Here is a 25,580-nt window from a genome sequence, read left to right on the forward strand (position 1 = left end):
TTTAGATATGAGTTAAGAGAGGTACCCCACTGACAGAAGAAGGCTGGCGGAGCTTGTAGTATCACATCGTAAATTCCCTCTTCTGCTATGAAAATGTAATAAAATACGTGGCACGGCAGATTTACAGTGACAATGCTGCTGCTGTGTTAAGGCAAGTATTTTATCCCTTTGTTTTAAACCACAGTTTTTACTGTACTACACACAATGAGCCTTTCCTCCGAGAAACAATGCCTACAAGCCTCGCATTAAGTCAAACACAATCTCGTGGCGACTCTTCATTAAATTGTTACCCCATTATCTCTCCACTGCTAATAAATTCTGGGAGTGAAAATTTATATGCAAATGTTTTATTTCAGCCATGGTTATACTCAGCTTATCGTGAGCCTGGTAGTGCCCCCACCCACTGACATCATCCTTGGAAAAATGTCCTTCAATAGAGCTTTTATATTCTCAGTGCAACGTTATATTCTCGATCTGACCACACACACGTGATGGGCTTCCCAGCCACCGAGAGGTGATGCAGGTGGGCAGGGTCTTGCTTGCCAGGGGAGCTGTAGTAACTCAGGTTGTGTTTTTCTTCTCACTGCCTTTTTTTGTTGTTGGGTTCTGACCACGAAATGGCACATTTGGATTGCAGCCTTTTATTAATCAAACTTCAGGCTTCTTCTGCCTCTTGCTGTTGGGTTGTCATAGGGATGTCAGAGCTCGTTTGGGGGTGCTGCTCATCCTGATTTAGCAGAGCGTTTAAGCATGTGCTGTGTCTGTGGCAGCCCTGTGAGGGTTCATCCTCCAACTGCAGGCAGGAGTGAGGGGGAAGAAGAGAGATACTGGTGATTTTTCATGTGTGGTTATAGAATCCCAGAATGGTTTGGTTTGGAAGGGACCTTAAAGATCATCTTGTTCCACCTCCTACCATGGGCAGGGACACCTTCCACTAGACCAGGTTGCTGGAGCCTGGCCTCAAACAATTCCAGGGATGGGGCAGCCACAGCTTCTCTGGGCAACCTGTGCCAGGGCCTCACCACCCTCACAGCCAGGAATTCCTTCCCAATATCCCATCTAACCCTGCCCTCTGGCAGTGGGAAGCCATTCCCCCTTATCCTGTCCCTCCCGGCCCTTGTCCCCAGTCCCTCTCCAGCTCTCCTGGAGCCCCTTTAGGCACTGGAAGGCTCCAAGGTCTCCCTGGAACCTTCTCTTCCCCAGGCTGAATCCCCCCAGCTCTCCCAGCCTGGCTCTATAGTAGAGGTGCTCCGGTGCTTGGAGCATCTCCGTGGCCTCCTCTGGACTCAATCCAGCAGCTCCACACCCTTCTTATGTTGTGGGCCCCAGAGATGGACACAATTCTCCAGTTGGGATCTCTCAAGAGTGGAGTAGGGTGGGAGATTCACCTCCTCCCTTGACCTGCTGCTCACGCTGCTTTTGGTGTAATATTGAACAAATAAAACTACAGGGCTTCTGTGCTGCTCACCAAAATACTCCTATAGGTCATATGCTTTTGGAGGGATCGTGGGGGGCAGGAACTCTCATCTTCTTTATGTGTATTACTTTGAAACTATGGATACATAGCCAGATACATAAACAGATCCCGTCATATTAGATCTTGAATGCTGTTTGGTTTGTTCTGTGTTTGTGTTGTGATCAGAGCTGTGACTGTTGATGAGAAATTTGATGGTAAATTCTGCACCTACAAAGCGATAACACAAGTGGGTAGGTGAGAATTTCGGGAGACTGAACCTGGGAGCAGAAAGGTTTAGTTATGATCCTGTTGGTGTTTTCATGCTTAGGAAGTGTATAAGTAAATTTTATCCATATGATTTTTCCAGGGGAATAAGAAGGACTGTGATTTTTTTGGAGCGTGCTTAGTGGATACATGAAAGTTCACTTCCTTCAAAATTTTCTAACTCTTGTTGAGATAATAAAATGCATTTCCTTTTAAGGAAATTGCCTAATTATTAAGGACATATCTCATGATTGCTATGATTTACTTTAACCTGCTAATATATGTTTACATGAATGCCTCATTATAATAGCAATGGTATAGTTTAGGAGTTTTATGTCTCCCTGCTTCCCAAGGACACAGGGGAATAAGCTGATCTCATGGGTCTTGTTTTTATGTGCTCACCAGGTATTTTTGCTTCTTTGTCCAATATGAACTTAAAAAATTTTACAACTGCTTTCTGTCTGTGTTTGCAGCTGTACTGTGAACATTGAGATAAATCTCAAAAGACCTGAAGATTCCTAGGCCAAACAAACCTTATCTTACTACATTTTTACTCTGTCATTGGGCAGAAGAAGTCTGAAGAAGACTCTGAAAGAACAGGAAAGGAGTCTGTAGGTACTGACCTTGCAGGCTGTGGTCATTGTAACTCTTAGATACAGAATATCATGTGTAGTCAAGGGAAAAGTACAGGAGAGGAAGCAGCAATTGGAACAGTGAGTAAAAATTAGTTACACAGATTGGTATTTTCAACAATTCTTATCAAATTAGAAATATGTGTTGTCAGACTTGTGATTCTTCATCATTAACACATATTTGGGAACCTCACCACATGGGCTGAAGGGGATCACCTTGGAAGGGTGGAAGAAGAACATAAAACTTGACATCAGAAGCACCTGGTAAGGAGAACATTCCACCCAGGAACACAGACTTTCCTCAGTGGCTGCAGCAAATTGCTGTGTCACTGTCAGGATTGTGGCACTTCACACACACAGGGACTGAAATAGGATTGATTTGACAAGTACTTACTCAGCAGATCAAAAGTCACATACACAAAAGGCATCAGGAACCAGGAGCCTTGGGTCTGTAGTACACAAAAATATCTCAGCTACAACTGCTTCTAAACCTGAAGTGGTTTCTCCCTAATATTTAAGAGACCAGTGGAAAGCAGTAGCTACAACGATGTGTCCAAGATTAGTGAAAGCCTGGCTCTGTGTTTGAAGTAATTCATGGAAGAAGGACTGTGAAAATCAAAGGAAGAAACAAATTGGCTTCTACTGTTACTCCAGGTCCTCAGGAGAGACTCAACCAACCAGTGATTTAGCATTAACAACACGGATCAACACACATGGACAATTCCAGTCAAGCCAGGAACTGTTTTTTCTATGGCCATGAGGAAAGTTGACTATTGTATCCCAAGCCATCTGACATTTTTTCCCAAAGAGCAGAATTTCCTCTCTTCTTCTGGAGAAGTTTGGATTTTGCAAGGGAGTGTGTTTACGACAGATTCCCACATCAGAAACGGTGACATCAGTGATTCCTCTTGCAATTTCCCATCGGTGCCCCAGGGACAGGGCTGGCCTTCCTTTGGCAGCACGCACTGAAATCTGGGGACAGCAGGTGCAGGAATGCTGCAAGGGCAAGTGCTCTCACCAGGCATTACAGCCAGAGAAAGTGCAGGAGTTACCTCAATGCACAGCCTGTTCCAGGGTCTGGTTGCCCTTAATTTTATGGGTCTCAGAGACAATTAATGTGTTGTAGCCCAGCAGTGACATGAAGTGGTGACTCGTGTTGCCATAAACATTGTAATGGGTGGAATCTTGATGTTCAATCCCAAAGTAAGCAGGAACTAAGGTATTGTTAAGTGGAACTGAGGTATTTTTAAGTGTGCAACCTGCAGGTCATTGGTGTGAATGCAAAGGGCAGGCAGGTGTGGATTCACTGGGTCGGGTGAAAATTAGCTCATCCCCCATTTGTTATTGCTCCACCTTTCTTTTCAGGTTCTGGGGACAATCTGGGGCTGATGGATTATCCCCCTCATAGACTGGGCTCTGCAACCCCAGGAGAAGGTCTAATCATCTTCCTTCTCTCCCTTGAGGCAGGAGATGGAGGGAATCCATGTTGTCCCAAGAGAATCCACATGTGTTTGCCATGCTGGAAGCTCCGCATACTCCTCCTACTCCTGGATAACTCCACATGCTGATGAACTTACCACAGGTGGTCTGAGGATGTGGGTTATCTGTAGTTTCATTTCTGAGGGGGTGAGCTGTCTGGCAAGTGAAAAATCAGCTTTTCACTAAATTACGCTAAATATGACTTTTCTCTTTTTTTTTTTTTTTTTTTTTTTTGCATTCCTGCTTGTGTGTGGGATGTCCTTGTCAGGATACACAGTGAAATACTGTAAGACACACTTCACATGACTCCTGAAGATTTAAAAGCACTGTGAAAATAAATCAGGCTTGGTTAGGATTTAGGATTTGAGAAACAACTTGTTGAGGTCATGGTTTGACTATCCATGACGTAGTTACCCATGGTTAAGGATAATTTTCCAGTTAGCTTGCTGCTACTCTTTTAGTGTCTGATGAACATCAGCAGCTGAGCTGGTTGATAACTAATCATCTTTTTTTGGCTGCTAATTGCTTATTTGACCATCCAGTTCTTCCTTTGTTAGATTTTCAGGTGGCCATCAGAAGCAACGAGTTTTCTGATCGCTCGCTCACAACTTGGGCGCACAGTCGGATCAATCAGCTCCTAATAACGTATTTTCAAACCCAATCTGTAGGAAGTCGTTTATGACTCGAACCCTGATGAGTTTTAGGCTATTATATGACTTTCCCAAGGAGACACCCCTCACCAGAGGGACTTTAAAGGTTTGTTACCAAGATGGTTGGAGCTAATCCTGCCGAGATTGCCTGGGTGGAAAGCATGTGTGTGTGTGTGTATTTCTGTATCCCCACATGCCATGTGTTTCTCTTCTGTGCAGTCAGGAAGCAGATTTGTCCTCCTGCCATGTATATTCATCAGGTGTTATCTGACCTCGGGTCCTACTTAAGGAAACATCTAACTGAGGTTGATGGAAGACTTGCCCAAGTAATGACATCATTAACAGGACTTGTGATAAAAGTGGAGTGTCACCCACAGTGATTGTATGGAGCATTGCATGATAGCTGGGATGTCTGTAAAATCTGTACAAAATTAACTACAGCTGCACAATAGGTGATTAAACTAGTTTTCTCATGCTGTAACTCAGCCCTCTTTACTCATTTAAGAATTCTTTCTTTTATAGGACTGTAATATGCATGAGCCCATTCCTTTCCACCCTCCCTATTACTCTACAGCAATGCCTTATTTAATACCCTGCTCTTATTTTTATTGCTTCTAGCAGTTGATCTCCTCTCCTCGGCCTCTGTCTTGGGAAGCTTAGCCAAGAAATGGGGAACTTCTTGGTGGAGACTGGGATAGAAAAGGAACAGAACCACACCAGACTTGTTGAACGAGTCCCACAGCAGAAGTAGCTTTTCTGGGAAAAGATTGGCACAGGGCAGGTTCCCTTCCTTATGATTTTTCTGCAAACCTCTAAACCTGCAGATGTGGAGTCCATGTGGGACAAGATTATCTCACTTCCTCAGTCTCCTCAGGTCCTTTTGTGGGATAAGAGGAAATTCCTACCAAGGCTATGTGGGGCTGGTCTGTGACTTTTGTAAAACCTGGGAAATCTGAGGGATGAGGCTTTCTTGCAAAGGTGCTTGGATCTGGTAACTGCTTCAGGAGCTTTTCCTGAAGGAGAGAAGAAATTGTTAGATCTGCTTTAGGTAAAACCCTGAGGTAGTTCATCTTGAGTGAACTGGCCATGCTGGCTGAGGGCTCTGGGTCTGCTTCCTGTAGAGAAATGTCCTGTAAAAGGGGCCATAAAAGAGAGTTTTCAAAGAAATTGGGTGCAGTGCATCTACACTGCCGGTGTATAGCATTCAAAGCTCATGAACTTGTCACTACAAGCACAAAACCGGAGCATTTTGGGTTCTCTTCTACCAGTTAATAGTCTGAGGTCCCCAGCAGTGGTTGTGCTTCTTTAACATGATCTGAGAAATACGAGCCAGAGAATTCCCCTGCGTGATTCCCGAGCAGAGCTCAAAAGCTCGTGTGTCAGACCATCCTCTGCCTACAAGAGGATGTGTTCTACCATCTTGACTTAAAGACTTCAAATCAGAAGGAACTTAACATATCTCAAGGTTAATTGTTTCCAATGGTTGACTGTCCTCAATTCTAAAACCCACCTTTTGCTTCTTAACCTTCGAGATTCACCTCTTAAGATTTTCTTCATGACTGTAAGGGTTTTGAGACCTGTTTTCATTTTTAATGAGCTTGAAATTCTTACATAATAACAAGCTTCTGGGACATGGGGCTTCAAACAACATATTTAATAAAGGAAAACAGCAATAAAATGTTTGGAAGGATGGATTCGGCCGGGTTACCTCATCTTTCCAGTAGCAGAAGGTAATAAGTGAGTTGTATTGTTTTTACTAGCAAATGACTGAAGATATTTTTCTGGAAAATGAATGCAGCCTGATCAAAGAGGCTCCTACCTAGTGAAATGAAACAGATTTAAAATAGATTTATCCATTAAACCATTGAGCTAAGCTTCCCTTGGTCCCTACTGAGCAGAAGACGCCCGTCCCATCCACCTCTAATCTGAGAAGCTCATTGTGTCTACCAGACCTATTTCCAGCGAGACACTTGCAGGAGACAAAACCTTGGCATGGGAGGTTGCCTGTCTCCGAGGGCTGTTGGAAAGGGGAGCAGAATTCCTTGTCTGCCTCTGTCCACCCACGCAAACAGGAAGGGGGCCGTGCCAGATGATAAGTCCAACTTACCATCCAGGGTAACTAGATGCCAGAGAGGATTGTTTTCATTTCCATGGGATTTCTAATTAAGGGACATGCTTTAACTGTGTTTTCAATGGCTGAACGTCCAAATGACAGTTTGATATGAGCAATTTGTCTGGCAGGATAGATAAATTCATACCAAAGCTAAAGGATTTTTCCGTTTAAAATGGGTACACATCCTTAGCTGCGAATTGGATCAAACATTCCTGTAACTAAAGAATCTCCTTTATGTAATAGCTTTTTTTTAACCTTCATTCTTTGCAGTTTTAATGATCAAAGTCTCTCTTTCTGCTGATTTGTCCCCAGTCATTGACTCTGGCAAGTGCTTGTTTTTTTTCTGAACTCTCAGTCTTGTTCCAGTTTGATGAATGAAGGGAAATGTCTATTCCCACTTCTCCTGTCCCACCCAGCCCTAATGAGCAGTAGCATTGTCTGACTGACTCCTGGGGGAATTTGCTACCTGCATAACTGCTGGGCTGGGCTGTTGCAGCTGGATTTCTTTTGATGCTTTGTTTTCTTGAGATGTGATCCATGGTCTTGAGAACAGGTAGAGAGGAAAGGTGCTGGTGTCTTTCTGTCCCAGGAAGTTGATGCAGTGTCTTTAGGCTATTGGGTTTCATAGAATCATAGGCTGGTTTGGGTTGGAAGGAACCTTAAAGATCATCCAGTTCCATCCCCTTGCTGTGGGCAGGGACACCTTCCACTATCCCAGATTGCTCAGAGCTCCATCCAAGCTGACCTTGAACAATTCCATGGATGGGGCAGCCACAGCTTCTCTTGGCAACCTGTGCCAGGGCCTCACCACCCTCACAGCCAAGAATTTTATTTCTAATATCTAATCTAAACCTACTCTCTTACAGTTTTAATCCATTCCCCCTTGTCCTGTCACTACATGCTCTTGTAAATAATCTATCTAGGAGTTTCTGGAATACTGGAAATCCACCCGGTCAAGAAAGGTGTTGCTTTGGTTGGGGAAATGGTGCCTTTTATCACGTTCACAGAAATAGATCAAAGACACATTCCCGATATCCGTGGCCAGCAAAGGGGATGTGGGCAAACATTAAGTGGGTTTGTTCCTGTAGGAGTCCCAGTATGAAACTCTCTTGATAACTTTGCCAGGTTAAGCTAGAAAGGCTTTGACATTTAGTGCTGGTTAATGAGAACTGTGAGCTTTGAAGGTTACAGGATTGCATGTTCTCCCTTCCCCCCATCATCACATGGCACCATTCAAAATATGTCTGAGCAGGCAATACAGTTATTTTTGGTACTGGCCCAGAAACTTATCAGGTGAAGTGCAATTAATGAATCAAGTGCCTTAAAATATCTGCCCAGAAGCAGCAGGTACTCTTTTGGTGACTGAGTACAGGAATTTCATTCAGAAGAACAGCAAAAAGCTTTTCTTACATCATTTCTTCATAGTGTATTTTTTCTGCTGCTTCCAGGGACATTGTATTTTTGCTATTCCAATATAAATCTGCCTGCACCTTGGAAAATCACAGGACTGGAAGATCTCAGTTTGTATGTGCCCAGTGGAGATTCAGCTGAAATCCTGAAGGGGTTTGCCTGCCCCAAATGTAACTGCAGTCCAGGAACTCAAGGGATTGTTGCTCTGGGAGGGAGATGCATAGACTCATAGAATATCCTGAGTTGGAAGGGACCCACAAGGATCATCAAGTCCAACCCCTGGCCCTGCACAGGACACCCCGAAATCCCACCCTGTCCCTGAGAGCGTTGTCCAAACACTCCTTGAGCTCTGGCAGCCTTGGGGCTGTGCCCACTGCCCTGGGGAGCCTGTTCAGTGCCCAACAACCCTCTGGGGGAAGAACCTTTTCCTGAGATCCAACCAAAACCTCCCCTGGCACAGCTCCAGCCGTTCCCTGGGGTCCTGTCACTGGTCCTCAGAGCAGAGATCAGTGTCTGCAGACCCTGATGAGATCTCCCCTCAGGCTCCCTCACATGCAGATTGGCTTTAAAGCTTGTTCTGCCTCTGCTCTTCTTTCCTGGGCCATCAAATGCCAGAAAATGTAGAGGAGGAATGTATAACTTAAATTCAGAGGGGACCAGGACTGGCTCAAGGACTGGGGAAAAGGAAGGTCAGAGCAAGGAGTCTCCCAAGATTATGCCTGAAGAAACGATGTGAGGAAGTGGAACAGGCCTTACAGAGAGATAGAGACTAATGAATCAAGGGAAACTGAGAGTGGGTACAAGTAGTGGGATAGAGCAGTTGTCTGGGAAAGGAGTGATAGAGATTGAGATGGGCAATTGGGTGGGATAATAAAATTATAATAATAATAATAATAATAAAATTATAATAATAAAATACATGTATGGGACAGAAACGATTATCTGTGGAGGCAGGAGGGGAGGAGGAGGCAGGGACAGGACTGTGTGTGGAGAGGCATATTAACAGGACAAAGAGTGAGGACTCACTGGCCAGGCAAAAGGACACAAAGTGTTACCAAGAGAAGTATGACTGGGTGTGAAAGTGGGAACTCAAGTGAGTTGACTCAGAGGAGACCAGCGCTGGCAGGAAAGCTACAGGTGGTTCTGAAACAAGATCAGGTTGAAAGGAGTCAGACATTGGGACAACAGTGATCCATTTGTATCCAGGCTGGAATGAGACCTGGAGCCAGGGGCACACCACTCCAGCATGTCTGAATTCCTCTCCACCTCTGCTATCCATATCCTAAGGCCAGTGGAGAGAAAATGTGGGCTGAGCATAGACAGAAGGTGTGTTCATCACTGCCTGCACTCAAGGCATGGGCAGTTTGACCTGTGCATTTTCTAGTAGTGTGGAATGGTTGAATTTTGAACTATATTCACAACCTTTAAGTGTAGTCTTGGAGAATAACATGGAGCAATGGGTTGAGGAGACAGGGAAGGTTTATGCTGTGCAGAAGGGAACAGCTTGAGCAGATAATTAGAGATAACAGAGCTGGAGAACATGAGGCTGATAGGTGGCTGAAATACCCCCATCTATTAGCAGAGCCAGGAGGGAAGGGCTGTCTCTGTGCTCTTATTTTCTGTAATACAGATGTTTGATAATCCCAAAAGAGGTCAAGGCTCCAGTGCTGGGCACTCAGTGCTCTTACAGGAGGATGGTATTTGCATTAAGGAGCCTACAGTTCAAATAGACAAGGCAGACACAGAGTGGGAGAGGAGCAGGAGCACTGAGAGGTAAAGCAGGTGGCCGTGGTTTGCAGCAAAGCTGATTCCTGAACTTCTGAATCCCAGGGCACTGGTTGTGTCTGTTAAATTGTGCTGCTGTTTGTGCTCGTACTGGAGCCAAACAGAGGTCTGAGGAAATGCTCAAGGCTAAAAGCACTGTGGGATTTCTGCCCTAGAATCCAGAATGCAAAATGGGTTGATTTTGCTTTTTAAAAGGCAAATGGATCAGTTCCTATTCTGAATGGTCCTGCTGCCACCAGAGCACACAGTGACTGAGAGGAGAAATGCCATTAAAATGGGACTACAGCCCTCAGTCCTGCTTATTGGTTGGGAAATACATCGATTAGTAGGAGTTTTAGCATGCACACAGGACCTAGAAACATCCTCAATGCTTTGCACAACAGATAAAATAAGTTATTAATCATTTGTCCTGAAGATTTATATAATGCACTGTTAGTCCTACACAAGGAAATTAGGGCAGCAAGAACAGTCATGGAAATACAGAGTGGTTTGGGTTATAAGAGACCTTAAAGACCATCTCATTCCAACCCCCTACCATGGGCAGGAACATCTTCCACTAGACCAGGCAGAAGCTTTGGTTGCACAGCCCTTGGAAGCAGCTACACCAGGGAACACTCCAGCTTTGTTCTCTCCCTGCCCAGCCCAGCCCCTTGCTCCTGGGGCATTGGTTTACCCAGTGGTTGTGCAGTCAAACTCCACACTAGGTTTAGCAGGAATTTACATCAGTCTTTTTGTATGCAAACCTCAACTCCTCTTCCCTCCCATCAAAAACAGATGAAAGTGTCAAGGCATTACAAGATTTGATTGCAGGATTCTGCTGGTCATTTAAAAATAATGAGAGTTTTAAAATGAGTATAAGTGCTTAGTTGCCTTCCCATGCAGTGATTGAGTGACAGCAATAAACCCATCAGAAGAAGCAAATCTGGGCAGTTATGTCACAACTGAAAAGAATATGACAGCATATGTTTTAGTTGAGTTTATTTAGGACATCCTGCTGCTAAAATCAGCCAACAGAGTGGTTGAATTTCATAAAGGTAACATTCAGATTGGTACTCCCTTATATGTTTATTTAAGGTTTCTCTCGGTTTACTGATGTAAATGTATTGTTCATTTTTCACATACCAAGCACTGTTGTTTAGTCTCAAGGGAATTATTGCTACGAATTTAACAACTGTGACATATTAAAAAGCACATTTAAGGAAGAAATTAAGCGTTGAGAGGATGTGACCAAATGTTTCCGTGATGTTTTGCCAGAATGTCACTCAAATGCCAGGGCAATTTTAGTCGGAGTTGCTCTTTCAGAGCTCATCTTGCCCACCAAAAAAGTAAAATAAATCTTGTCTACAGCAGTAGCAGGCAGGCTTTCAATGCACTTGCCAGAAAACCATTTCCTAAGTTTTATTTTCATTTTGGAAGATGCACGTGTCAGCTCTGTGCCTTACGCAGCTGATGGGAGAGGAGGAAGTCGATAGCTCAGAGCGGGGAAGCAAAAATGTCCAAATTAGATGCCTCATGTAGGCACCTGCATCTCTAATTAACAACTGGCCCATAATGTCAGGAACTGATTTTCAGGAAGTTCTTTGTTCTTTGAAAGTCAGGCCCCAACGTGGGCAATGAAAAATTGAAACCTGAAACATCGATAATGACTTGGGGGAAACTCGAGCCTGATGTCAAAGCAAATTGTGAATGTGCATGTGCACGTCTGGGAAATGCTGTCTGTGCTGGTTTTTCTATAATTCTAATTGCTTTTCTGAAGGAACCAAAGTGAGATTGGTGCAAGAAGCTGTTTCTCATGGGTGATTTTCTGTGAGCTTTCTGGGGAAAGCTGGAGTAGTGATAGATTCCTGGGAGATACATTCCTCAAATTAATCTGTGTTTTAAGTGTTTTAACCTATGATAAATTTTTTAGGGCTGTTTTGCCACCTGTGCCACAGTCTAAAAACTCTATATATGATTTTCTGTGCCCTGAAATCTGGTGCTCCACAGAATTGGGATGAACTGCCCCATGAGCACCATCTTCTCCTCACCTTCCTCCAGCTGCTGCTCCAGGTGTCCCACTTGCTCTGATGCTCAGGTCAGTGGCACGAGGAACAAGGTGGGCTATTTTCTGGTCAGGATGGCTTGAACCTGCAGACTTAGCTCAGGCTGGGACTGCTGACCTTGGGCTGAGTTCCTGGGCAGGGCTGGGGGAGGAACCAGGAGCACCCTCAGGGCCCTGACAGAGCCACGGTGCTGATGCAGATCTAAGTGAGCAATCTGAGAAACAAAGCCATGTTGGGGACCTCACACGGGTGACTCACCTTGAGATGATCAAGATACTGAAGCACAAAACAGCAGCACTAAGGAAGCAGAGATCAGTGACCTTTCCCTCTCCCACAAGCAGGACTGGGTGCTCTCCCTTCTGCAGCAGATTTTATTTAATTCTCCTGTGAAGCTGTATGTCCAGGAAAATCTAATTTCTTTCCTTTCTGTCTCGAAGCCATTCATTATTTTCAGTTGTTGTTTGTTTTTTTTTTTTTTTTAATTGAAAAACGTGGAAAGAACAGACCTGAGAATTACAACTGCCAGAGCCTCTACAATTTTTGGACTTTTCTCCTGAGAAGAGCCTGATCCTGGCATTTGCTGGAATGTGTTTAGCAAAAGCTGGATGCATATGGATCAGTTGTGGGGAGGACTGCAGAGGACTGGTATGCCTGAGGGAGGGATGGTGAGATCCTTTGGATAGCTCAAGGGCACACTTGTGATTTGGATGCACTTATTTAGCCCTACCTCATTATGGGGACATTACAGCCCGTGGCTTGGCAGCAGCTGTGACATTAAAATGTATAGGATGTGACCAAAGGAAGCACTTGGCAAAACTTTTTTGGCTTCCCCTGACATAAACAACAGATTTTCTCAACAATTGTAGGCTCTGGCTGGGGGTGAGTCACTAATGTCTTTAGAAGGATGTCCTCTCCCTGCACTGAGGAGACCACAACTGGCTAAATTAAGCCAAGACAGGGTAACCTTTGTGGTTGAGGGGCACAGTGGGGAATTCCCAGGTGGCTCTCTGAAATCTGGATATTATACAGCACTGCTGTTCAGTGTGAGAGCTCTGCAGGAGCTCTCTGAACCTGCACAGGACTGATCCTCCAGTGCTAGAAACTGCTATGGCCCTTTGGTATCTGTGCAGATAATCTGATTTATACCAGCTGAAAAGTCCTCTTTGGGAGCAGATCCTGGTTCAGGTGTTAGTGAGAAGGGAATTTGGATGGGGTCCTGAGCCACCTTATCTGTTGAGTGCTATCCCTACCCATGGCAGGGGGTTGGATTTACATGATCTTTAAGGTCCAACCCAACCCATTCTATGGTTCTATAATTTGGTAATTTCTGGTAATTCTAGTAGTTTCAGTGAGGTACCTGCCATGGAATCCAAAGGGGACTTGGAGCATCCTGTGGTTTTCTGGAGATAAAATTTAGTCTTTGTATCTGATAAGCCATTTATGAAACTTTGATTTCTACTTTTGAGCTAACCTAGTGCTCAGGAGCTTTTATATCTGGCCCAAGCTGTAGAATAAGTTCTTTAGGTTACCCCTTACTTACAAAGGAAAAGTGTGGCGAGGCTGTAGCACCATGATGGGTTCAGAACAATCCACAGAAAAGATCTGCCCCTTGGAGAAGTGGACCTTCATTCCTGGGTGATGCAGTAACAGTTTAGCTTGTACAAAAATATTTATTTCGGTGAAATTATTTCCAGTTCACTTTTAGTTTCTTCTTTGAGTATTTTAACTTGTTCCTTCTTTTGGCTCGTGATGAGGTGAGAGCTGCAGTGATGGCATGTAGGGACTCTTGTTTGCAATAACATCACTCTACCAGTGCAGCCTAACGAGGAGCTCCATAAGGCCACAGACACTGATGCACCAGCGCTGTGATGTCGAAATTCGAGTGGGAACGGCTTCACATCTGCCTGGTAATGCAACAAAGCGATATGAACATGCTCATAAAATGTTCTGAAGTCAGTTTGGCTTGGCTGACCGCGCACACACTCGAGCCAAAGAGACTGTCCTGAGCGTGGTGTCAGCAGAGGAGCAACACCGAGTAGTGAGGTTGCAGGACCTGAAGAGACATTTTAATAGGGCACTTAAAGTGGCAGAGCTTTGAAAAATCCCTTGTTTCTCTGCCTGTGCCTACATGCTTGAAAAAGATGTGAGGAAACCCTGCACACACAGCACTGTACAGTGTATGGACATCCTCATCCTTATGCTCCCTAAGAAATTCATAGGAAGTTCAACCCTTATTTGATATTTTTCCTCAAGTTCACCTCAACTCTGCAATGTTTAGAGAAAGGTGCTGGTTGAGTACTGTGAGACAGTCGCTGTGAGTGTTGAGAGAGGAGGTGAAGAGTGCACTTGACTGCAGTGTGTCCATCACAAAAAGGCATCAGCAGTGATTTTTAATCCAGCTGTGAAACAAGTGCCATGAACTGATAGGTGGGAATGAACTGAGGATGTTCATTTCTGAACAGGAAAATGTAAGGAAATAGCAACACTGAGTAATTAAACATTGCTGCACCTTACTAAGGGATGCCTTGAATGCTTCATCACTGAAAGCCTTAATAGCTGTGCAGGGAGGACACTCTAATTCAGCCACAGTTTAGTGGGATCCGTGTAGGAATTAGAGGTTGAAATCCCATTGCTGTTGGGACTGAAGTTTAACTAGAGTGGCTATAACAATCCCTTCAACACTCATACCTTTTACTCCAGCTGAGCTTGCCAGACTGAATCTGTTGGTGTCCCTGATAACTGTGTGTGTGCCTGGATAGAATTTTATTTGTGTGCTAGTTTGGGAATTGGTTGTTCTTTGTATATGTACTTGCATTTACATGTGAACAAGAATATTTGTTCTTCATCAGCCTTTGTTCTCCTATTTTTAAAAGGCTTACTCATCCCCTCAAAGATTAGAATCAGCTCCATCTGATTTAGGTGACAGTTCTCACCCCATGAGCAGCAAGAAATTGAAATGAACTGTTTCTGGAATGAGCCATTGTTGATCCAAGCTGTCCAGCAAGCACTTGAATAACAAATATCTCTTACCAAACCAATGTTGGTTCATGAACAGAGAAAAAGAAAGAAATTCACTGCATTGCTTGTTTGCAAAACACAGTTCAGCCCTTTCTTTGCCAAAGTCGAGCTGTCAGGAACTAGATCCTTAACTGCTCTAAAGCAACTCGGCTCAAGGACTTCGGTGCAGGTGACAATTTACATTAGGTGATCATCCAGCCTCAAAGAGCAGCAGGACAGCAGAGTGAAAAAAAAAACAAATGGTGGGGAATGGCAGCAAAACACAGGACATCGAGATTTCTGGGATAAACTGCGGGTATGGTCTGGGATTTTTGCGAAGAAAAGTTTAGGGGAGTTTTTTGTCTCTTAGCTCCTATTTTGCTTAGTGCTTGCAAAGATCAAATCTGAAGATAAATTTGTAAGGAGGGATAACATGAGCATAGATGATGCAGGTGATGCTGGTGGGGGGATAGAAAACTTTAGGAACAGAAGCTCTTCCTCTTGACAAGATTCTTCCCCCAGAGGGTGGTTGGGCACTGAACAGGCTCCCCAGGGCAGTGGGCACGGCCCCAAGGCTGCCAGAGCTCCAGGAGTGTTGGGACAATGCTCTCAAGGACAGGGTGGGATTGTTGTGCAGGGCCAGAAGTTGGACTCGATGATCCTTGTGGGTCCCTTCCAACTTGGGATATTCTATGATTAATTTTGCCCTTCTTTGTACCACTTGGTTCATAAAGATTCTCATTTGCAGCCCGAAAAATTGCTGTGCTCATGTTTCTGGGTCATCCCCGTTACAGGAACCCTGTCTGACCAAGCACATCACATTTTCCACTGAACTTGTGTTTATGGGCTTAGCTGGGCAACTGGCTCAAGTATAAAAATCCCAGGGATTTCAAATGTTAGAAATTAAATCATTTGCTTGATCTTCTCATCGGTGGTTTGATCATGAGACAGTTTTATAAGGAGCTGTCATGCCCAGGATGCAGGAACTCTGTGAAACAGTAAATTCTTCAGACTGAGGGAGCCCTGTGTAGTATCCTGCACCTGTAAGGTTTGTCCTATTTCTTTGGATAAACTTTTGCCTCCTTGAACTCAAAACAGATTAAAACGAGCCAAGCTCAGGGGTTGGCTGCTGTGCGTACTGAGGGGGGTAGAGTGAGTGCAAACTCAAGCAACTGTATAAAGAATATTCAGTCATCCAAAATACAGAATCACAGAATCACTTAGGTGGGAAAAGACCTTTAAGATCATTGAGTCCAACCATGAATGAAACAAATTTGAGGAGTAAAGCAGAGAAAATGTTCTTGCCTTACGTTTAAATGGGTCTCTGGGTGTGTGGAGTTGTGAGGGTCTAAAAAGTGAATGGGTGACCCGTAGATTCAATTGGGCTGGAGAGGAATCTTAATGGAGAAGTTCCCCTCCTGACAGAAGGGGAAAAAACAGCCTTCAGCACTAACAACTTTCCATTAACATTTTTAAAGCTAATTTGCTATCATTTAGCCCCTTATATTCATGGCACTTGGAAACAGGAATTAAATAAGACCCGTAATTAAGGGTTATTAGCATTATTTACTACCACTGTTGTAGTGTTTAGAGGCACTTCTCGGGTTGCTTTTTGCTGTAGCTTTTCAAATACATAAGGACAAGCAGTTCTGCTCCAAAATATTTCCATTTAAGAACACTGTTAGCATTAACAGAAATATCCCCTTTTTATTGCACAGACAATATCAGCTATGCCAGCGACTTCACTTTTTGCTCACTTGCCACTCGTGTTTCATGGATGAAAAAAATGCTGGTATGAGATTTTTAAACTACTTTTGCAGCAAGTGATGCCAGTGGAAATGTTTTGAAAGAATTAATCTGTAAAACTGTGTAAATGCCAGGGCAGATACTGCATACTTTAATAGTTAGTAGGTTGGTGAATTCTGTAGCTGTTATCTTGTCTCAGCTACGTGAGGCATTTCTAACAAAATTCTGTGGAAGATTGGAAAAATCTGGAAATTAGCCATAGAGTTTTAAACCATCTTAAAAGAAGAATATTAGTGAATAGCTTCTCTGGCATCCTGTTAAGTTTCAGGAGTCTGTAATTGGGAATAATCTGCCTCCCTCCAACCAAGCCACAGCAGCTGAAGATTTGGCCCAGGAGATGTATCCGAAATACTGCAAATTCCTACAAAAAGGAATTCTTTGTCTCCATTAGCATTTCAACACACACTCACTACAGAGATCTCACTGGGGGTAAAGCATTAAAACCCTTTCAAAAGCGGTTTAGTTGGCTAATTAGACAATAAGCACAAACCTGATGCATCCAGCTGTACAAATAAAACGTGACTTTAAAGTTTAATGTCCTGAGCTCAGAGTAGTCGTGAACTTGGAGCCAAGAGGGGCTGGGAGGAAGGTGGCTGGTTTACAGCTCGGTAGTGGCGTGTCTGAAGGCTGAAACCTTTGGAGGACTCAAAGAGAGTTTATTTTAAGTGTAACTAAAAGGAACTAAGTACCAGTTACCGCAAATAGGGTGATCTTTATCTTCCTTTGTTGGCTTGTGCGGAGGGAAAAGAATCTTGAAAGACTTCGCTCAGCCGCAGGCTTTACAAAGAGATCTCCCTCACATTGCTGACATGTCTCTCATTTTTTGGGTGCTACTTTCCCGCTGAAGGAAATTAACAGGTCATTTTAATGCCCCCTGACGCCTTCGGCTCCTGGGTAGGTGTGATCAAGTAGCTAAACACTTACATAACTGACATTTCTCCCCTCCGTCCTAATGCACCCGTCCTGCGATCGCTGAAGGAAAATTAGGCTCCTCTCCGGAGCAGTTTTCCACTTTGGCTATCTCGGAGCTGCACCTGTAAGCGCTCACTCCGAGGGACGCTTAATGTGCTAATTACCCAGGACCCAAAAATGCAGGCTGTAAACAAATGAGGGACTGTATTTATAATCAATCAATTTTATGACCTTCTGATGGTGATGATATCAGTGGAGTTTACATTGAGAGCCCTTGTACTCCTCCAGGGCAGCTGTGCCCTTATGTTTTAGTTGCAGCTCGAAGAAGATTTTGCTAATTTTACTTTATGGTAGGCATGCTTAGGAAAAAATATTACCTTCCCTAAACAGCTGAGCCCGTTACCAAGTCTCATTTTTAAATAATGAAAACACACGGACTGTCAGTACCTTCAGGGTGTATTGTCAGGTGACGAGCTGTTTTCAAAACATCCATGGCAGAAAGTGGTGACTTCAGAGCAAAATATTGTTCTCATTGGTATAAGTTGCTGTGAGACAAATCCCACACCCTCTGATGTCAATGGAAAGACTCCATTCGACTTCAAAGGAGGCTGGATCAGGCCCTAAAAGAAATGTTGCCATCATAAAACACCGAAAATGCTTTATGGTTCATACATTTTAAAGCTGTTCTGCTCGCTGGTGATCTCCCGTGCAGTTTACCTGGCTACGTGCAACTTGTAAATTCTTGTGTTTGCTTTGCAGTGGATTTATGGTAGAAGAATGTCCATAAAGCCTGATTTGTGAAGTGTTAAAATGATGCCCTGGAAAGCCACACAATGCCAAGGTATACAAGATGCCCTGTAATACCTCAGCCCCAGGAAGGCTCTCCAACTTTCCTGATGTTATGAAGTTCTCACAAAGAAAAACAATGTTGTTTAACCGTAGGCAGATGTGTTAAAATAGCTTGATTTTTTGCCCTTTTTCTTTTATTGGGGTCACTAGCCTTTTAATCTAAATTCAGGTAAGATTTTGAGGACAGCACTGCTTCCTGCAATTCCCAAAGCTTTGTTTGGATGGTTGCTGGTTTGAGCAACTTTGAAAAATGGGGCAGGATCGGGGTACACTGTGTCCCCTCAAGATGGAAGTGCAGATATAAGCTCCAAACCAGCAGCAGATGCAAGTTATTCTGCATAAACCCTTTCTCTCAACATTGTACCCTGATCTAAGCATAGGTTATAAAACAGATTTGTTCCTTAGGGTTGTGAAGGATGTGGCTCTGCAGACTGGATCAGAGTTGTATGTTTTTCCCTGCATCACCTCTCCTATGATCAGATGCCTGAGAGGACTATGCTGGACCCCTGATAATAAAATCGTAGAACTATGGAAAGATTTGGGTTGGAAGGAACCTTAAAACTCATCCACTTCCAACCTTCTGCCAGGGGCAGGGACACCTTCCACTAGACCACGTTGCTCCAAGCCCTATCCAACCTGGCTTGGAACACTTCCAGGGATGGGGCAGCCACAGCTTCTCTGGGCAACCTGTGCCAGGGCCTCACCACCCTCCTAGGGAAGGATTTCTTCTGAACATCTAATCTAAATCTCTCCCCTTTCAGTTTAAAACTGTTCCCCCTATCACCAGCCCTATCACCATCTGCCACTCCCTAGTCCTATCACTATCTACCTGTGCAAAAAGTCACTCTCCCTTCTTCTTCTTAAACCTCTTTAAGTACTGGAAGGCCTGATGCTGGATGTTCAGTGGAATTAGTCACCCTAATGTTGCTCTGGATCTCTTCTGAGCTTCTATGAATTCATGCTTTGCTTATGCTACAGAGCTTGTGAATGCCTGTGATCTCTGCCAGGTGGGAATGAGCTGCTCCTACCCATGGACTGGCATTCCCAACCGGAGGGACAGGACCGTGGTGGCCCCTGGGGACATCCCACTTCCCTGGGCTGCAGGGATACAACGGGCAGAGCGTGCAGGGAGCCCCTGGGAGGGGGCTGCCCTCCTCTGTGACAGCTGAGCTCTGGCAGTGCAGGGCAGGCAGGCGGCCAGACAGCTGGATTGCCATGGCAAAGACAGTGTCTGGCCTTTTGAAAAGAGAAACTTGCTGGATTTATGTGCGGGGATGGATGGAGTCCTCCTGGAGCTGACGCGCTCTAATGAATGGGATGGGGAGTAAAATACTTTATACTTGCTATCAGGGGTTAACGACTCCTGCCCTCTCAGCTTTCCCCTGCTCATGTTTTCCCTCTCTCCCCCTCCTGCACTCCCAGTCCCCCGCTGTGTCTGTATTTTCCGAGCAGTGGCACCACCTGGTTTGTTTTCTGTGTCAGGTATATTACAGACTGTCTGTCAGAGGTTAAACTGCCGCAGCCAGCTCGGCCTTTTCTCTTGTTTTACCTGGTCTAAACTCCCTCCATGCCTGGGTGCCTCTGGTTAGGTTTCCCAAAATGTAGTGGCACCTGGAGAAAACAGCTTTTTTGGCTGTTTTTAGTTTCGCAGTGGTTAACGGGATGATGGGGATGGTGTCTCTGCTGGCTCATGCTCTTGGGAACCCACTTGAGGTGCCCCCATCACTCTCCCTGGGTACTGGAGGCCTTACAGCACAGAAATACACTGAAATTACACACCAGAGACTATTTTTGCCTTTTCTGCTCTCAAGAAAAACCCCGATGTGAATTTTCCTCTGTTGATGCCGACTCTGGCCGTGTCCCCAGTCCATATCAAAGAGGTCAATAACCCTCCCCAGCTGCCTACATGGAAAGGAAACTTCAGCCTGCAGCTCACATGGGAGGTCTGGGATGGTTGTACAGGTGCTTGGCCTTAACCCTGAAAGATTCAGGGCCCTCTGATGTGGGCCAAGAGTGTATCTGGGCCCTGGAGAAGGGACAGAAAGTCCTGGCTTCTTTCAAGGTTGAGGCCAAATGAAAAGGAGATTTAATAAACTGCTTGAAGGGCAGCTACAAAGATGGTGGGATCAAACTCTTCTTGGTAGTGTTGATCCAGTATGGGGGCAGTGGCCATGGATTGCAGTGTGGCAGATTCGCACTGGACATTAAGGAAACCTTTTTTTTTCCTGGCAAATGCAAGACTGAAACAGGCTACTAGTGAAGAGAAAGGAGGGAAGTCTTCATGCCTGGAAGTTTTCAAGACTCAGCTAGAAAGAGATCATCTCACACGTGGCTTTTCCTCAGTGGGCAGTGGCACAAGCCCAGGTACAGAGCTGCTCAGCAGTCCCAGGACTGTCTCTCTCTTAACAGTCTGACCAAGCCTGACAGAACTCAAGAAGCATTTGGATGATCCTCTCAGGCTCATGGTGTGACTCTTGGGGGTGGTCCTGTACAGGGCTAAGGGTTGGACTGGATGATCCTTGTGGGTCCCTTCCAGCTCAGCTTATTCTGTGATTCTGTGATAAACTACCCACAAACCCATCCCCTCGGAAAACCGAGCATGTTTTACTGCAAAGCTGAAGGGCCAACCCCAGATTTTCTTTCTGTCAACTCTCCAATCTGTGAAGGAAGTATCAGCATAAAGCTGCCCTTGATGTGCTCCCCTGCAATGGGATAGAGACCTTTAATTGCATCTCCACAAGCCTTTTTGCCCTCAGACCACTGCCTTGTTTTGGAAATGGGAGAAGTGTCTGGATGAACAATTCCCGTTCTCCCACTCGTGGGGTTGTTGTCAGCAAGATTCCTTTCTCTGCTGGTGCAGCCACTGGGAACAGTGTGATGAATGACCAGCGGGATGGTCCCAAAATTAAGGTGTTGTCGTGCTGCCTGGGAAAATGGGGCTTCTGTGTCCCCAGGTGGGACCGTCCACCCCTTAACTGGACATTTCCTGGGGGTCACTGTTTGCTGCTCACACCCTCTGTGTCCCTGACTTACGATCCTACAAACTTGATGTGAAGTGCACAGGACCACCAGCAGCCACATTATTCAATAAGAGTAGGATTTTGGATGCATAAGGCAGTATATAATGCTAAGTGCCATGAATAATCACGTCCAAGGCATATCGAATTGGGCTCTGAAAATTAATGGGCACTTTTGACCTCTTTTCTGTGTCTCAGCTCCCTGCCTATAAAATGGGAAGTGGATCACTTTCCCATTTTGCAGGGTGAGTGGGAATTGATTGCTACTGGGCAAGCACTCATATCTTCCACTGAAATGCTCTTTAGGAAAACCTAAAGAGAAATCATTAATCCTGCCTTCAGAGCAGGATTTGGGTGGCAAAAGAGGGTGTAGAGACAGTGCGTAGTGAGGGGGGAGCAAAAAATTGAGTAGCTGCTCAATCATTCAGAACTGATCTCTGTGTGAACAAGATCTGCAAAAATGGTCTAAAATTATTAATTAAGTAATTAAGAGTAATTAAGGACCCCATCATGAGACATAACTCAAAAGACCTGTAGTGAGATACCTGCTTTCCTTACTTGGCAGGGCTTAATTTTAAAATTTCATTTTAAATATGGTTCCTTGGAACAGAAAGGCTATGTTCAAACAAAGGTCTTTAACTTGATTAGCCAGGAATTACATTCCTTTTTGCTTTTCAGTCTTTTAAGTGAATGAGTTCACAGAATCATAGAATATCCTGAGTTGGGAGGGACCACAAGGGTCAATTCTTAGAAGACAGTGCCCAGAAATGAAATGCTTAACAATACATATACTAATGTGACTTCAGAGAAGGAGTTAAATTGTAGGAATTAAATTTTTATAGCTTCAGTCACTGAATGAGAAACAGCAACTACATCAGGTGTCTCAAAGTTCACAGTAAATACAAACACAGATACAGGAATCAGCTAAAATCAAATCTATAATTCAAGTGTATTTATGCAATACTCTGGAAAACTTAAATAAACACCAAAATCTGAGTGTAAGGTATTGAGATTATGTTTTTTTTTCCACATGATTCAAGATGAATAGGGGATCCTACATACAGTGGATTAATTGTGAAATACTAGAGTTAATTTTCCTCACTGGAGCAGTAGGCAAAATGATGGAGATTTGTGATGCAGAACAACACAGATGAAATATGAATCAGAACCAGTTCTCAGCTCAAAAGTACCAGTAGGACTATAGTTGGTAATAATAAACAATACTGTCGTTGACAGGCATTTTAACAAGTTTAGGGTTGTTCTTCATAGCCAGAGATATTTTTTCATGGCCTTGCATTTGCTGCATTTTTCCCAAGTTTTTGCATTGCCTGTGAGCTTGTGGAACACCGGAGCATCTCCAGCATCGCTGAGTGTCCCTTTGCCAAGTTCCAGGAATAGAAGAGCAGCTACCAAGAAAGGTCGTTTTGCTGGTATCCCAACTTGTGCAGTGAAACGCAAAGCATTTGAAAAGTAAGTCTGGGAACTTGGCTGGTGCTCCTTGGGGATTACCCATCCATTACCCATTCCCTGTTTCACAGACCAAATGGCAGAACTGAAGCGAGAAGGTTTCATGAGAACAAGTTCCCTGGCCAGGTTCATACTTCTCTGTGGAAGAGTCAGATCTCGTGCCACATCTCCCTCCCAGGCATCTGGCTGACAGATCCCAGCTCACACACATGGAGGGGAGGCTGTTTCCCATCTCCTGGTGTTGTGGTGCCATCAGCCCCCAAGGAGCAAAGCAAGGCACTTTGCTCCTGCTCAGCGAGGCACTTTGGGGCTCCCGAGCTGCTGCTGCCTCAGCCATGCTGGGCTGTGAAGGGCAAAACATGAGACCATCTGTCAGGTCTAATTGCTGCCCAGAAATCGGGAAATGCAGTTTTACGTTTGCTGGTGTACCAGCTTTTGGCAGGAGTTTCTGGGTTGTGATAATTTCCCCCTGTATTTTACCGTAGCTTAGAAGGGGAAGAGTTGTCCCCCTTACAGCAGGTTCAATTCCTTCTGCCCTTCTTTTGAGGGCTTGGTGGGCTGGGAGCTTCAAATTTGTCTCGACAACCAAGTTTCTAAATTTTACCTCATCACAGTGAGCTAAACCCAGTGCCAGCCTGGGCAAAGATGTGGACCCAGGGGGTGGGTGAGCTCCAACTGGTTTTCCTCTGCTTTGCTTAGACTCCAGTCTAATGGATTGAGATTATTCTTTGGATCATGTGTTGTGCAGAGGTGCCTCCAGCCTGGATGGGAAGATGACATGTACTATAAAGGGGAAAAACAAAGGGGATGAGCTGAAGACAGTCAGCTCAAAGCACTGCTCTCTGTGTTCTCACACCCGTACCTCTGGGGCATTCAGTATGCTCAATACAGTCAGGACAAAAAATCCCTCTTCCATATTTTTTCTTACTAACTTGTTCCAGAGTCCTCCCAGGGAAAGACTCTGATTTACCTTTGTGGTCCTGCTGCCCTTTCAACTTGAATAACACCACAGGCTTTTCCAGACTCCCTTAAATAATGTGAAGGTGACTCACGAACTGAACTGATAAACACACCCAGCCCTGTCTGAAGGATCAGACTTCATAGTCTCAGCTTCACCATCACTTTTGGTTACTCCAGGTACTCAGAATCAGGGTCCTAAATTTTTCTCCCTTACTGTAATTTATTTCTCTGCTACACTTAACCAGCCTCTCATTAGTCTTCATTTAGATATTAATTTTTCATGGGAGTTAGTTTTTTTGACCCACACAAGCAATTAATGGTTATTCTTAGAGCTTGAGTGTAATGCCTTGCATGCAGCTGCCTTTGATTACCATGTTTTTGAGGCCCCCCTGTTATTTTGCCTCCTCAGTAAAGCCTTATATGATGTTACAGTCACAGATAGAACAGCAAAAACTTTGAAAGTCTGAAAGAACAGGGTAGAAATAATTGCCAGGAGCTGGAGTTTCCATTTCTGTGGCATCATCGCTGCTTGCTGGTCCGACTCCTGTAGAGCAGGAACGAGTTCAGTGACAGTGAAGTGCTGAGGTTCTGCTCATGAATCTGGACTCCAACATTACTCCTGAGTGTAAATCATTCTCCTGCTCCTTTTTCCTCATTAACCAGATGGTTAAGTGGAGTTGTGGGTCTAACACCTCATGCCAAGTGGCTGGGGAAGGGCAGAGCTCGCCAGAATGGGGTTGATGCCTGTGAGGTCGGGGCATTATTTTGATCTAAGAATTTGGATTTCCTCCAGCAGAAGTCTGGAGTATCCTTGTTGACTTGCAAGGCTGTCCCAAAACTAATTTGCTTGAATTTTTCTCTTTCAGTTTGTTCATTAATTTTTCCTTAAAGCCCCTCATCTTTAATAAACCTTTCCATCCGACAAGGGCTAACTGGGACTTTGCTCGAGCCTAAGGTGATGGTCTTAAATTGTGCTAAACTCCTTATTCCTCAAGTGAAGAAACAGAAATAAGTAGGAAAACGGCCCTGCTTGTCTTGGGGTGAATGAAGGAGCAGCAAACACTGCCTGGGGCCACGTCTGGCTCGGGTCAAGTGGTGCTCAGCTACAGATCGTGTGTAGCGTTACCAGTAATCCCACAGCTGCTTCCTTTGCTATATAAAGCAACTTACTGAGAAGTTAAAATAAGTCCATTTCATTACTAAAGCAAGGTTTTGAAGTTTGCTTCAGATATGTTACATGCAGGGGTTTTTTTTAAGTCCAGCGTTTCAGACCCAGGTCTGCAGAGAAGGTTTCCTTTGTGAGTTGTGTTAAAATAAGTAAGGACTCAAATCTTCGCAGAATTGAAGTTCTCTGAAGAGCTGGATGGCTAATTTTCTGCTGCAACAGTTCTCAGATGGTTCAATGGCTGCCAAAACACAACAAAAACAGCTCAAGAAAAGACACTTTTAAATATTAAAACAAAAAGTAGGAAAATGTTAAGGAAAAGGTTGCTTTTTATTTTTTTTTTTAATTTTCCTATGAGTTTCTCACAGGAAAACAAATAATTTCCTGAGTAGTTCCAGCTTTAAATAGTTCCTTTAAGTGTCTTGTTTGTTGAGTTGAGAGTGAGGCAAGCTAAAGTTTTTGACTTGGGGTTATTTTTCAAGTAGGCCCATGTTGACAGGTACTGGCTTTGGATGGAGATATGGACAGAGATACTCTGATACACGCACAGGTTTGGCAGAAACAGGTTCCCTGCCC

Source organism: Lepidothrix coronata, unplaced genomic scaffold (assembly GCF_001604755.1).
Source record: "Lepidothrix coronata isolate B3197 unplaced genomic scaffold, Lepidothrix_coronata-1.0 Scaffold284, whole genome shotgun sequence".
In the NCBI taxonomy this organism is placed as follows: Eukaryota; Metazoa; Chordata; class Aves; order Passeriformes; family Pipridae; genus Lepidothrix; species Lepidothrix coronata.